We start from the raw sequence: 15612 nt of genomic DNA, 5'->3' as shown, positions 1-15612 counted from the left end.
AAGTTCAAGTCTTGAGTTTATTCTTTTCCTTTCTTTTATTTTATTTTATGAAGATGTTTAACATCAACTCTATGTGTAGCTAATTTATTTAGTAGGGCTAGATTGAAGCCTTTGTTATGTTTTGTTAATATTCAATATTGGCGCCTTTGTGATGATCTTGTTATGATGTTTAACTTGATTAATACCTAGTTTCATGAATTCCTCATATGTGTGTGCTTGATCAACATGTGCATGTGGTATGGACAAGCTAGTTAAATCAATTTGGATGATCGAGTCCTGGGTTTAACATAAGTAACAAAAGATATCCACACCGGATTCTTGGGTTAATCAACATGGGGAACCGGGAGTAGACACCCATGCCCTAGGCCTCACGTGTTTGTTGATTTCTACAGTTTTATGCTTTCTTAAAGAACAACTTAGTAGACACCCATGATAAATCCTTTAAGCAAGAAAATAATTAGAGTATACACCCATGCCTAATTCGTTGCTTAGGGAAATCAATAGCTTAAGGAGTAGACACAAATGCCCTTAGGTTGACAGATATTAGATATTCATAACATGATCAAAAACATTGGCATATTGATATATTAGCTAAATATAATTAGTGGTGGATATCAAAGCCCTACCTTTTTATCATTATCAATTTAAATTCAATTTCTTGCTTTATCTTACTTTGGGAATTGATTTTAAAACAAGATTCAGTAGTCCTCGTGGGAATGACCCCATATTTGCACACTATACTACTATGTTGACCTCGTGCACTTGCGGGTAAAACATCCAGTTATTTGCCTTTTAATTTAGGTGAGTAATTTTGGAACAACAGCGCTTATGGGAGGCAATCCTTTTTCTTTGGTATTTTTAGTAATTTTTTTTGTTGTTGTTGTTTCGTTTATGTTCATTTTTGTTTTATTTTTGTGTTTTTCAGGACGAATGTTGTCATGAGTAAGTTTGGGGGTCGTCTCTTTGCTCACTCTGGTTCCTTATACCTCTTGGTATTGTATTTCTACCTACATTGAGGACAATGTGTGATTCAAGTTTGAGGGTATGAAAAAACATTTCGTCTGTTTATTTTTGAGCTTATTTGTTTTGTTTAATAAAAAAAAAAGAAAAAAAGAATTTTTTTGTTGTTGTTTTGTTTGTGTTACAGTTCTGTCGCAACCACTTTCCACTCGCCCCTGTTAATGCGATTGAGCGCAGCCTTGCTACGATCGAGTGCACTTGTGGCCAAGACAGCAAGTTAAACGCACCTGCGCTCGTCAACTACCGCATCTTCATTCATACACAACGCAAGTGCGATCGAGCGCAACTATAGTACGCTTGAGCGCACTCACAGCAAAGGCGGCAATCGCAGCAGTTCTATAGATTTAAGCCAAAAATTTATTTTTTGTCATTTTTGTGAGTTTTTCAATTTTAGTTTTTATTTTTATTATTGCGTTAGTCGTTTTTCTTATTTTATTTTCTATAAAAAATTAAAAAATTTTAAAAAATGGTTAATGTTTTATGTGGGATATCTGCATGCTAAAAAGTGAGGGGGAAGCATGAATTTTCATTTTAATGATTTTAATGCGTCTCCTAATTATAGGACACCAACTCTTACCAACTATCCTCAAAATTTTTACCCACATGAGCCATGTTCATACTGCTCCCATCCTTATCATCATTATAGTGATTGTCCATCCTGGGGACAAGTTTCTAATTTTCCATATGAGCAAATGAACACCAGTTTCTCCAATCCAGGGTTTGATTCAAATTCCAATTATTACAACCCAGACTAGAGCAACCAATCTAATTTCTCATTGTCAGCTCAGGCTATAGGAAATTATGCTCACCAATTTGATGAATTGCACCATTCAGAATATCTGTAGTTCGATCATCAAGCTCAACCTCCTATTATCAGTCTACCACTCAAGTGCCATAGCCTGCACCACAGTCATCACTGGAAGACATGATGAAAACATTAATAGAAAAAGTCGACCAATCCAACTCGCTCAACTCACAAACGAAACAAGAACTGCATCAATTCAATCAAGAGCTCAAAGATGAATTGCGTCAATTCAATCAAGAGCTCAACGATGAATTGCGTCAATTCAATCAAGAGCTCAAAGATGCCAATACTCATGCTACCGGAGGGATGGAAGAATGGGTTGGTGAGAGTGAGAATGAACATCCATCTAAACATCAACTTGACCCAATGACTCAATATTGGGACAATGAGAGCATGGAGGATAACAATAAGGAAGAAGAGCTTCAAGGTCAGCTGATGGCTCAAGGACACTACATAATTGATGAGGATGAGTCTGGAAATTCTTATCATGAGCATGTCCAAGTCACCTCCAACTTTGAAAGAAAGGAAAGTGCTATAAGAAATTATCTTTCTAAAGATGAGGAAATTGTGGATAACAAAGAAGAGCACGCAGAGCAAGTTGAGCATGCTCAAGTCACCACCACACTTGAGAGTGAGAAAATTGTTGACAACATTGAGGAGGAAGAAAAAGAAGAAGAAGAAGTTGAGCACCCTGAGCAAGTTGAGCACCATGAGAATAGTGAGCCCCCAACAAATCCTGATCTGCCCAGTGACATGGAAGTGAGTACTGAAGCTCATGCCTACATCACTGTCCCTCTTGAGCCACATCAAGCATCCAAAGCTTCATCGCCTAAATGTGTCAAAAAGCCATCTTATGTCAAGATACTCAAGGACTTTTGCACACAAGCACATAAATCTAGGAACCATTTTCCTAAAAAGATCCTTCGAAGCAATCAATTCTATATAAGATGGTGAAATATCATTCCAGAGGGATATGAAGTTTTAAAGAAGAAGAGGTGGAAGGGATTGGTTGGACATCCGCATGATAGGGGGAAGCGCTGTAAAGTTTTCTCCTCCATTTTATTTTCTGCACTTCACTCCACAAATTCTTTCTTTCCTTTTTCATTACATTTTGTTTTTTTGCTTTTTTGTTTTTTTTTTTTTAAATTTGTTTTTGTTTCTAACAGCAATGAATCTTTTGATGTTTGTTTCTATGAAAATATAGCTGTTAGTTTTGATGACAGGTGTTTTGGTGTTTGAGTTTGGAGGATGCCCTGCCCCTTTTTCACACCTTGATGTTTCCTTACTTTCGGTAATGTATTTCTATACTACACATTGAGGGCAATGTGTAATTCAACTTTGGGAGTATGGAAAAACACTCAAAGGAGGATTTATGTTTCTTGCTTTCATTTTATTTTTCATTTTGTTTTGCTAAGGGACTGTTAAGTGCTAAAATATTCATGTTTTAGCCCTCAACTTACATTTGTTAATCCTTTAGTTTTGGTTAATTTATGCCATTTTAGTTCTTTTATGTATTATCTTTGTTTTTGTAGGATGTTGGAAGAAAAGGAAGCAATCTTGGAAGTTTTGGGCTTAAAGAGCTATTTTGGAAAAGAATTGAAGGCTCTGGTAGTGCGATCGATCGCAGGGGAGTTGCGATCGAGCGCACTTCAGGCGAAGACCAAGGCGTGCGCTTGTGCGCACCAGCAGAAGCCTCGATCGCACTTGCGATTGAGCACCCAGCACAAGAGGATCAATGGCAGACTTGCAATCGATCGTACACGGGCTGTGATCGAGCGCACCCGTGCATGAGGAGCAAGTCAGCCGCCAGCCTTGATATGGAAAGTGTAATTTTTAGGGTTTTGTAGCTTTGTGCGAACTAGGGCTTAAACCCTACAATTTTTAGGGTTTTTAATGTATTCCTAGGGCTTATAAATAGACCCTTAAACCTTTAGAATAGACACACAATTTCCAAGGAGAAGAATTGGAGCTCTTCAAGTTTAAGTTTCGGGTTTATTCGTTTCCTTTCTATTTTTATTTTATGAAGATGTTTAACATCAAACTTACGTGTAACTAATTTACTTAGTAGGGCTAGATTGAAGCCCTAGTTATGTTTAGTTAATATTCAATATTGGCGCCTTTGTGATAATCATGTTGTGATATTTAACTTGATTAATTCCTACTTTCATGAATTCCTCATATGCGTGTGTCTGATCAACATATGTATGTGGTATGGACTAGTTAGTCAAATCAATTTGAATGACCGAGTCCTGGGTTTAATAAAAGTAACAAAAGAAATCCACACCGGGTTCTTGGGTTAATCAACATGGGGAACCGGGAGTATACACCCATGCCCTAGGCCTCATGTGTTTGTCGATTTCTATAGAATAATGCTTTCTTAAAGAACAACTTAGTATACACCATGCTAAATCCTTTAAGAAAGAAAAGAGTTAGAGTATACACTCATGCCTAACTCGTTGCTTAGGGAAATCTATAGCTTAAGAAGTATACACCCATGCCCTTAGGTTGACAAACATTAGATATGCATAACATAATCAAGGCATTGGCATATTGTTATATTAGCTAAATATAATTAGTGTTGGATATTAAAGCCCTACCTTTTATTATTATCACTTCAAAATCAATCTTTGTTTTATTAAGGAATTTATTTTAAGCAAAATTTAGCAATCCTCGTGGGAATGATCTTGTATTTGCACCATATACTACTATGTTGACCTTGTGCACTTGCAGGTAAAATGTACAATTATTTGCCTATTAATTTATGTAGATATTTGCATAACAAGTTTTTGGCACTGTTGCCGGGGATTGCGACGTCAAAATTTAGTTTAGAATTATTTTTCTTTATCTTTATTTTAATTTTAAATCTTGTTTTTTTTTTTCTATTGTTTTTTAGTTTTGCGGCACCAGCATTCTGTTATTGCGATTGAGCGGTGGCTGAGTGCGATCGTGCGCACTAACCTACGATCGAGCACAGTTCTAGGGAGTATCCGAACAGCAGCACTAAGGCTGCTGTGACTGCAGGGGCAAAATCTTCTTATGCAAGAAATCAAGGGGACCATTTGACAAAGGCCTAGAGACAACTCCGACACAGAGGAAGAAGAAGAAGTTGAGGTAACAATAGAAGATCTGTTGGAAAACCCGCCACCAGAGTGAAGGCCCATGAAACAATCTTTCATCCCAAGAAACCTCAACCAGCCATCATGCATCGCCTATCAACCGGAGGGGGAAGTTGATTACTATATATCCCCACAATTACTCAGTGTTTTAACTCACTTTAGAGGCACAACTACTGAGGATCCAAACTTGCACCTCATGAAGTTCTTTGATCTTTGCAAGCTTCAACACATTCAAGGCCTAACTCCAGAGAAACTCAGGTTAGTCTTATTCCCATTTTCCTTGAAAGACAATGCTAAGTTGTGGTATAATTCCTTGCCTGCAGAATCCATTCATAGTTGGGAAGAGTTGTCAAGTAAGTTCCTATAGAAGTTTTTCTCAGCTCAAAGGACAAGGCAACTTAGAAGGGAGCTGCAATCGTTCCAACAAAGAGATGGAGACCTTTTCTTTGAAGCATGGGACCACTTCAATGCCCTGCTTCTTAAGTGTCCAAATCACAACATACCTCAAGGTGAACAGGAACAAATTTTTTATGAAGGGTTAGATGATTTCAACAAAGGTATTATTGATACAGCTTGTGGAGGTGCTCTGATGGAAAAGAGCAGTAAGGAACCCATAGAGATCTTTGAGACATTGAGTGAACACACCCAACAATTCCCATCCAGAGGGAGGCAAGGTCTAAGGAGCAAAGGCAGGTATGAAGAAAATAGTGGAGTGCAAAGTCAAATGGCTGCTATGCAGAAGACATTAATATATGCTTGTAAACTCCATGACTACTCAGAACATCTCTCTCATTCAACCAGCCACCTAACTTCAGGTATGTGCCATATGTTCTCATTTAGATCACACTACTGAGAACTGCCCTTTGTATTCATCTGTAGATCAAGAGCAAGCAAATTATGTGGGACAATACAAATATCCTCCCAAGAACAATCCATACTCCAACACTTATAATTTAGGGTGGAGTAACCACCCCAATTCCTCATGGAGTAACAGTCGGAATATTGTGAACCCTCACGGACAGCAAGGCAACCCACAACAAGCAGTCCAACCAGCTTAGGAGCCAGAGAAGGATGACCAGAAGGATCTTGTACGACAATTTGTGATTGTGCAACAACAAACCGATGCCAAGTATGATCAGTCCATTCAAAGGACCGAACAAGCTATTCAAAGACTGGAAGTACAAATGGAACAAATGGCTAAAGAGCAAAGTGAAAGAAAACAAGGTGAATTTCCATCCTGACCAATACCCAATCCAGGGGGTCACCAACAGCTGAAAGCAGTCACCACCCTCAGAAATGGTAAGATCATAGGAGCCGATGAGCCAGCACAAGCATCTCCAGATGAAGCCTCAACATCCAAGGTAAGTAAAATGGGGAAGGTGAATGCACCGCCCTTCCTTCAAAGGTTAGTTAAGCAAAAGAAAGAAAAACAACTTCTTGATATTTTTGAGACCTTGAGGAAAGTAGAAATTAACATTCCTTTATTAGATGCAATTAAACAGATTCCCTCATATGCTAAATTTCTAAAAGATTGTTGCACAAATAAAAGGAAGTTTCAGGAGCATGAGACAGTGGCCTTAATAGATGAGGTAAGTGCAGTTTTGTTAAGAAAATTACCACCAAAGCTAACAGATTCAGGTAGTTTTACCATTCCTTGCAGGATAGGAGACCATTCTTTTGAAAGGGCACTGCTGGATCTAGGAGCAGGGATTAATTTGATGCCTTACACTGTATATGAGACACTAGGTATACTTGAGGATGTTTTGGTAAAGGTAGGTAAATTTATTTTACCTATTAATTTCATTGTATTGGATGTGGAAGAATCCCCTATGCCATCACCTTTACCTATTATCTTAGGAAAACCCTTTATGAGAACTGTTGATACTACAATAGGTGTGAAAAAGGGTATTGTGAGTATGAAGGTGAACGGTGAGACAATAGAGTTCAAAATATTCGATGCATTGAAATTACCTCATGATGATTTAGAATGTTTTGATGTTTGTATGATCCAAGGTGTTAGTGAGACAGTTTCGTAGGACCAACATAAAGATCCATTGGAGGCCACCCTCACCTATAGTTTCACAAGGCAGGACATTGAGCCAGAATCTGAAGATGTTACTGATGACATCATTGAAACCGTGCACCTCCTTGAGGCCTCTCCAAAACATTCAAGTAAGTACACTCCTCCCTTTTAGATTCTTGAGCCTACTAATACTAATCTTGTCCCTTCTATTGTCCAGGCACAAAAATTGGAATTGAAGCAATTGCCACAACACCTGACATATGCCTACTTAGGAGAAAACAAGATACTACTGGTCATAATTGCTGCAAATCTGAGTTATGGGGAAGAAGAAAAGCTGTTGAGAGTTCTTAGAGAACATAAAACTGCTTTGGGATGGACCATTGCTGACATCAAGGGAATAAGTCTAGCCAAGTGCATGCACCAAATCTTCCTTGAGGGCGAAGCAAGGCCAACCAGGGATGCACAGAGAAGACTCAACCCACACATAAAGGAGGTCGTCAAGGCAGAGGTATTAAAACTATTGGATGTGGGCATTATCTACCACATCTTAGACAGTAAATGGGTTAGTCCAATCCAAGTAGTTCCAAAAAAGAGTGGGATCACAGTGGTGAAGAATGAAGATGATGGGATGATACCTATAAGAATAACCACTAGTTAGAGGGTATGCATCGATTACAGAAAGCTGAACAGGGTGACAAGAAAAGACCATTTCCCCCTACCCTTCATTGATCAAATGCTAGAAAGGTTAGCTGGCCATAGCTACTACTGCTTCTTGGATGGGTACAGTGGCTATAATCAGATGGCAATAGCACCAGAGGACCAGGAGAAAACCACCTTTGCATGTCCTTTTGGGACATTCGCCTACAGAAGAATGCCATTTGGATTATGCAATGCACCAGCCACATTCCAAAGATGTATGATGAGCATTTTTTCAGATATGGTGGAGAAATCCATTGAGGTATTTATGGATGACTTTAGTATTTTTTTTGTCTAGTTTCGATGAATGCCTCAACCATCTGAAGAGTGTTCTCAAGAGATGTGAAGAATGCAACCTAGTGCTCAATTGGGAAAAATGCCACTTCATGGTTCAACAAGGCATTGTATTGGGTCATTCTATTTCAAGCAAGGACATTGAGGTAGATAAGGCTAAGATTGACATCATCTCCAAACTTCCCCCTCCTCTGACAGTGAAGGGGGTGAGGAGTTTTCTTGGACATGCTGGGTTCATTAGAAGGTTCGTGAAGGATTTCTCCAAGATCTCTAGACCCCTCTGTGCATTGTTAGGGAAGGAGGCCAAGTTTGAATGGACTAAAGAATGCATGACTACCTTCAACACACTGAAAATGCTGCTCACATCTGCATCAATAATGATGGCACCTGATTGGACTCTACCATTTGAGCTCATGTGTGATGCTAGTCACTTTGCCTTGGGAGTTGTCTTGGGTCAAAGAATCAATAAGGTACCTCATGCCATATATTATGCTTCTAGAACATTGAATGATACTTAGCTAAATTATTCTACCACTGAGAAAGAATTGTTAGCTATCATATTTGCTTTGGAGAAGTTTAGATCATACCTAGTTGGTTCTAAGGTTATTGTATTCACTGATCATGCTGCTTTGAGATATTTGTTTGCTAGGAAGGATGAAAAGCCGAGATTGATCAGATGGTATTATTACTACAAGAGTTTGACCTTGAGATTAGACACAAGAAGGGCAGTGAGAATGTGGTAGCAGATCACCTATCTAGACTACTTCATGAGGAAGAAGGAGATGAGCTTCCATTGAATGAAAATTTTCCAGACGAGAAGTTGTTTGCAGTTGAGGTCCAACTTCAATGGTATGCAGATATTGTGAATTATATAACTGCTAAGGTTTTTCCTCCAGGTATGTCTAGTCAAGAAAGGAAGAGGTTGATGTTTATATCTAGACAATACCATTGGGATGACCTTTATCTGTTCGAATTTTGTCATCATCAAATCATTAGAAGATGTGTCTTAGAAGAAGAACATTTGAGCTTTCTGCAACATTGTCATCAATATGCTTGTGGAGGACACTTTGGGGCCAAGAGAACAGTGCTTAAGGTATTACAATCTAGTTTCTATTGGCCTAATGTGTTTAAGGATGCCTTTTTGTTTTGCAGCTCTTGTGATAGATGTCAGAGGACAGGTAACATCTCATCCAGACATTAGATGCCATTGCAAAATATTCAGTTGGTAGAGCTCTTCAATGTATGGGGTATTGACTTCATGATTCCATTTCCTAATTAATATGGTTATTTGTATATCCTTGTGGATGTGGATTATGTGTCTAAATGGGTCGAGACTGTCTCCTCAAAGACTAATGATAACAAAGTGGTTGTGAAGTTTTTGCAGGACAACATCTTCACTAGGTTTGGGATGCCACAAGCAATAATTAGTGATGGAGATAGCTACTTCAACAATTATGCCTTTGCTTCTTTGATAAAGAAGTATGGAATCACACATAAGGTTGGCACTCCATACCATCCTCAAACCAGTGGTCAAGTGGAGATAAGCAACAGAGATATCAAAAGCATACTAGGGAGGACAGTAAAACCCAACATGAAGGATTGGTGTCTACGCTTGAATGATGCACTATGGGCTTGTAGGACTGCTTACAAGACGCCTATCGATATGTCTCCATATCGGTTGGTCTTTAGGAAAGCATGTCATCTACCATTGGAGTTGGAACACAAAGCATATTGGGCAATCAAGCAGTTTAACTTTGATATGAAACAAGCTGGTAACAAGAGGAAGCTACAACTCAAAGAACTGGAGGAATTGAGGCGTGATGCATATGAATGCCAAGCTCTACAAGGAAAGGACCAAAGCATATCATGCCACAAGGAAAGGACCAAAGCATATCATGACAAACAACTGGTCAGGAAGGAGTTTCAAGTAGGATAGAAGGTGTTAAATTATAATTCAAGATTGAAACTTTTCCCTGGTAAGCTCAAGTCAAGATGGTCTGGACCCTATATTATTACTCAAATGTTCCCTCATTGAGCTTTGGAGGTTCACAGTCCAGAGAGTAATCACACATTCAAGGTTAATGGACACAGAGTAAAGCCATATCTTGAAGTGAAATTAGTACCAAGAGATGAAGATCTGGCACTCCAGTCTACCCCTTATGCACCACCATCAGGAGCATCTTCTTCAGAACCTTAATGAGAGGGGAATCATAGTCTGGCTGAAGACGTTAACTTATCTGTTATTTTGTTTTAGTTGTTTTTCACTTCATCTTTATATTTTGTTTTGTTTTGTTTCATTTTACTTGTTTTTGTGTTTTCTTGCAGGGATAAGTGTGCTTCGATTTAAGTTTGGGGGTGTGCTATGAGCCATGCTTTCTAGACCATTTTGTCCATCTCCCGGATAAATTCTTTCCATGTTTTAGACACATTGGGGACAATGTGTCATTTAAGTTTGGGGGTATGGGAACACTCTACACACACTCTGTCCCAGTTTCATGTATTTGTTTTGTTTGTTTGTTGTTAATAAATAAATAAATTTATGCATGTTCATGTTTGCCTTAAAATTTTGGTTAATTTGAAAGAATTGTGGTTTGATTTCATTAAGGATCTTAAAATTTTGAACACATGATCTGATGATAGAATCTGTTAAGTTTGTTTACTTGCTTAGGACAGTTAAGAATTCACATGTTTGATCTAATCACACAAGCACATTAGCACATAATTTGTGGGGTATGACATGAAAGTCTGATGTGTGTGTTTTTATGTCTTGGGTGAAACTGTGTGACTTCTTAGATGGATACTTTGGCATATACATATGTGAAAAAAAAAAATCATTGATGAGTTTTTCACAAAGTAACTGGACCTTTTGCCTCAAAGCATTGAGTGTTCATGTCAAAAGGTGAAGAATTTTGATTTGGTTAATGTCATGGTTAGTATGGTTTCATAGCCTTTTTGATTTGAGCTAGTAAGCCCTAGGGGTGTCTTTACACCTATTGCCCTAAAACCATCTGGTTTGGGAGTCATTGACTTAACACTCGTTACATGTGTCAATTATAAAGCTTAAGGGAACCAAACATTGCACAACCTGACCCAAAAAAAAAAAATGCCATTGTTGTTCATTTTAAGAGGGATTTCAGTGAACTTTGAGATATGGAGACACTGCACGTTGGAAATACTTGGAAGCTTCATAACTTTGTGCTAGTCCACTCTACACTGTTTCGAACTTGTGATGTTTTAGCATGTCCTTAGTAAGTAATTAAACTTTGCGATTCCAATTCATTGAGAAGATGGAGTTTATCGCTTTAAGCTTGCAAATAAATGAAAATCTTGATCTTGAGTTTTCCTTAATTTTTGGATAACATGAACTGTGCATGATGTTTGTGGGTAACATTTCTGGAAAACCCTCACGAGACTCCACTCATCCTCTAGGGAATCCCTAGGGGTTTAAAAGCCTCGTTGCATATGCTAAATGCAATCGTACATCCCACGAAAGATGGATTTATCTTTTTGTTTTCTATTTTTCCATTTACTTTTTAGTTTTGTATTTCAAAGGGACTAGCAATATTTAAGTTTGGGGGTGTGTTAAGTGCTAAAGCATTCATATTTTAGCCTTCAACTTACATTTGTTAATCCTTTAGTTCTGGTTAATTTATGTCATTTTAGTTATTTTATGTATTTTCTTTGTTTTTGTAGGATGTTGGAAGAAAAGGAAGCAATCTTGGAAGTTTTGGGCTTAAAGAGCTATTTTGGAAAAGAAATGAAGGCTCTGGTAGTGCGATCGATCGCAGGGGGGCTGCGATCGAGCGCACTACAGGCGAAGACCAAGGCAAGCGCAAGGCGTGTGCTTGTTCGCACTAGCAGAAGCCTCGATCGCACCCAGTGGCGGAGCCAGACATTTCAGAATGTAGGGGCCGTAAAAAAAAAATTTCGCGTCCTAAATTTTTTTTTTTGCGTCCTAAAAATTTTTTTCACACTGAAAATTTGGTAATTCATACAATATATGCATCACAAAAAAATATCTATAAAAATTCATAAATATGTGCTCAAATTGATATATTAGAAATATCACATGTCGGCATTACATCAAAAAGACAAAAATACAAAAACGTGTCTAGAATTGCACTTTACGGTCTTTTAGAAGTACAAAATCATCAAGTATTGAATCTAAATCGAAGCTCTCGGCAATTTCTCTTTCAATATAAAGAACTAAGCTATTTGCAAGAAAATCATCCTCCATTATGTTTCATAGTCGTGTTTTAACAATTTTCATTGCTGAAAATGCTCGTTCGGTAGTTGCTGTAGACACTGGAAGAGTCAAAATAAGACGAATCAATCTATCAATAAGATAGTATGTCTTTGATTTTTCTGTCTTTGCCAATCCTTGGCATAATTCTGCAATAGAAGACAAATTTTGTAATGTCGGATCGGTATGGACATCAGATTCAAAATACCTCAACTGATATCTCAAATTAATTTTCTCCTGCTCAGAAAAATCAAGAGGATAATACTTCTCCACAAGGATACATATATCGTCAATTTATAAGCATCTTTTGGATCCAAAGCAGAGCTAAGTGCCAAAAGTTCCATCGCTTTTTCACCAAACCTATTATCAAGCTCTTGCAATTGAAAGTCGATAGCAGTATTGAATATGTCAAAATGATAATGATGCTCCACTGTAATGTGATTCTTTTGATTACGACGTCGACCTTCAATATAACGAGCACTCAAATCTGGAATGTCAATTTCAGATTTCTTGCAGAAAGAGACAATGTTCTCAAGCAAATTATCCCAACCATCATCTCTCAACTTTTGGATAAGTTTTTTCGCAATAGAAAGTGTATGAATAGCATTCAAAATGTCTAGAGATTTTTGCTGCAAAACTTGACAAAGAACATTAGTAATGTCCATGAGTTCCTTCATTAAATGTAAAATAAATATGAACTCGAAGGATGTAAGCATTTTATAAGCAGCCTTAGCATCTCCTTGTTGAGAGTAAGTACCTCCTTCTCTTTGAAAATCTTCAAGCACTGTACAAGTAGCATCAAACATCCTTATCATGCTACAAATAGAATTAAAATGAGAACCCCAACGAGAATCACCAGCTCGTTTCAAAGTGCCAATTTGGTTAGCCCCTTTTCCAGTTTCAAGCTCACCAATAGCTTGCATATGTGCAATTTGTGTTGCATGAACAGCTTGTAGTAGATCATGACGTTTACATGAAGCACTGGCCACATTGATAATAAAATTCAAATTTGTGAAGAACACATGAACAGAATCCACCTCTCTAGATGCAGCAACCAATGCTAATTGTAATCGATGAGCAAAGCAATGAATATAGTATGCACAAGGACAATCATTAAGAAATAATGCTTGTAATCCTTTCCATTCACCACGCATGTTACTAGTACCATCATATCCTTGTCCACGGATATTTTGAATATCAAGGAGATAACGAGAGAGAACATCAGATATTCCATTCTTTAGAGTCAATGCCGATGTGTCTTTAACATGAACTATATCAAAGAAATGTTCTTGTATAAAACCATCTTTGTCAACAAATCTCAAAACAATAGCCATTTGCTCTCTCTTAGACTCATCTTGTGCTTCATCAACAATAATGCAAAATTTAGAGTCTCCAATATCTTCACGAATTTTATTTCGCGCTTTACTTGCAATGACATGCAAAATCTCCTTTTGAATTGTATGTGAAGTATACTTTGTAGATTGTGGAGCATTTTCCAAAACAACACTTGCAACTTTCTCATTATATGATGCCAAAATTTGAATCATCTCAAGAAAATTACCTCGATTTTTTGAATTAAGAGTCTCATCATGACCTCTTAAAGCACATCCTTGAAATGTAAGCCACCGAGCAACATCAATAGAAGTTTTCACACGAAGTCCATTATTTAGAATTTGTTCGGTACTTTGTGCATTCAATACTTTATCAATATGTTGAGCTTGATTTCGCAAATCCTCACAATATTTCACAGCATTATTATGAGGTGAACAAGGATCCTCCCCAATATGAGTCAAAAAGGCACAATTTTTTCCATCATTAACCCTTTTCCAACTTCTAAATCCCTTTATAGTAAATACATCTCATCCAGGACGTCCAAGTGCTTTCATAGAAAAAAGATAACATGGTAGACAATATGCAGCATCCGTAGAACAAGAATACTCAAGCCAAGTTGAAAATTGTGTGAACCAAGAAGCTTGAAAGCGGCGAGGGTGCTTTTCTGGTCCAGAAAGTGGATATTGTTCCTTTCGAAGAATAAGTTGATATGGACCATATTTCAAATAAGCCCGCCTTATTTCATCCCGTTGATTGACTGGATAGTCCCACATCGGAGGACGTAATCCTGGATCATGTTCTATAGAAGAAACATCAACTTCATCAACATTATGTGTGGATAATTCAAAATGAACCTCTTGTGTCTCCGCAATTAGAGCTTCTCTGCAAGGATGTTCTTCATCTTCAACCCTTGAAGATTTAAGATGACGCTCATCGGGATTTGAAGTTCCAGTATTAAGATCAAACGGTGTATTACTTTTCGAAATGTCGGCTTCTTTCCTTTTAAAGAACAAATCAATAGTTTTAAACTTTGACATGATGCATGAACCTAAAATTTTCAAGTTAAATCACAACCCCGTAAGATAGACGATCGAATTACCAATATACATTACCGATATAGAACAAATGCAACTATTTATGATGGGTTGTACCACTAACATGTATTATTCTCTTAATTTGATCAAAGCCTAAAGAGGCTAAACAGTAACACAACAATTTTCGCTCAGTTAAAGTTTCAAGCTTTCAGACTTTCAGTTATACTACAATTTTTGCCGTATTGTTTAATTGTTCTACATCAAATTGATGTCTATTTATAATGATGAATGTAACATGTATTATTCAATTTTTTCTCTTAATTTGATCAAAGCCTAAAGAGCCAAAGAGGCTAAACAATATCATAACACAGCATGACAGCAGCAATATAACACTTTTAGGAATCAGAATTAAAAAAAAAAAAAAAAAAAAAAAAAAAAAAAAAAGGAAATTCTTGGGATACCTACGGCATACCTCAGTGTTTCTGGTAATTTGGTAAAAATCCATGCTCCCAATGAACCCAATCCAATCTGTCAATCTAACCAATGACCACCTATTTTCTGCCCTGAAAATACATGATTCCATAACCCATTAAGCCTTAAGGAGGAAAAATTAACCCTAAATAAATTTTAAGGAACAAAAAATGCAAAACCCACCTGATCTCCAAAGCCTTACTGCTTGTGACTGTGAGAGAGAGCGATTGAGACCTGCAGGCTTGAGAAATGAGAGCATTGAGAGGGATTGTCGGACTGAGTCACTGAGGGCAGTGAGGTGAGGGGGAGAGCCGGAGAGAGGGAGAAGAGGAAGGTGCGTCAATGGCTCAATGCGTGAAGACTTGAGAAAAGGGGAAACAAAATTTTTTTTAATATATAATATGGGACCATGCAGCCGCCAAAGGCCCAAAAGCAACAAACTAAATTTTTTTTTTTTTTTTTTTTAATATGGAGGGGCCAGCTGCATGAATTGGGCCTTATTTAAGAAAAAAATAAATGAGCTCTTTAAGGAGAATGGAGGGGCCCAATTGAGAAAAAACAAAAACCATAAACTAAAC

At 37.6% G+C, this 15612-nt stretch overlaps 1 pseudogene; it reads right to left on the bottom strand.

Annotated features, from left to right (window-relative positions):
• Positions 1–12065: 12065 nt before the first annotated feature.
• Positions 12066–14566, bottom strand: LOC132162346 (uncharacterized; annotated as a pseudogene).
• Positions 14567–15612: the final 1046 nt, after the last annotated feature.

The sequence above is a fragment of the Corylus avellana genome, chromosome 10 (assembly GCF_965113065.1).
Source record: "Corylus avellana chromosome 10, dhCorAvel1.hap1.2, whole genome shotgun sequence".
Taxonomy (NCBI): Eukaryota; Viridiplantae; Streptophyta; class Magnoliopsida; order Fagales; family Betulaceae; genus Corylus; species Corylus avellana.
This window is presented reverse-complemented; position numbering and strand designations above follow the sequence as displayed.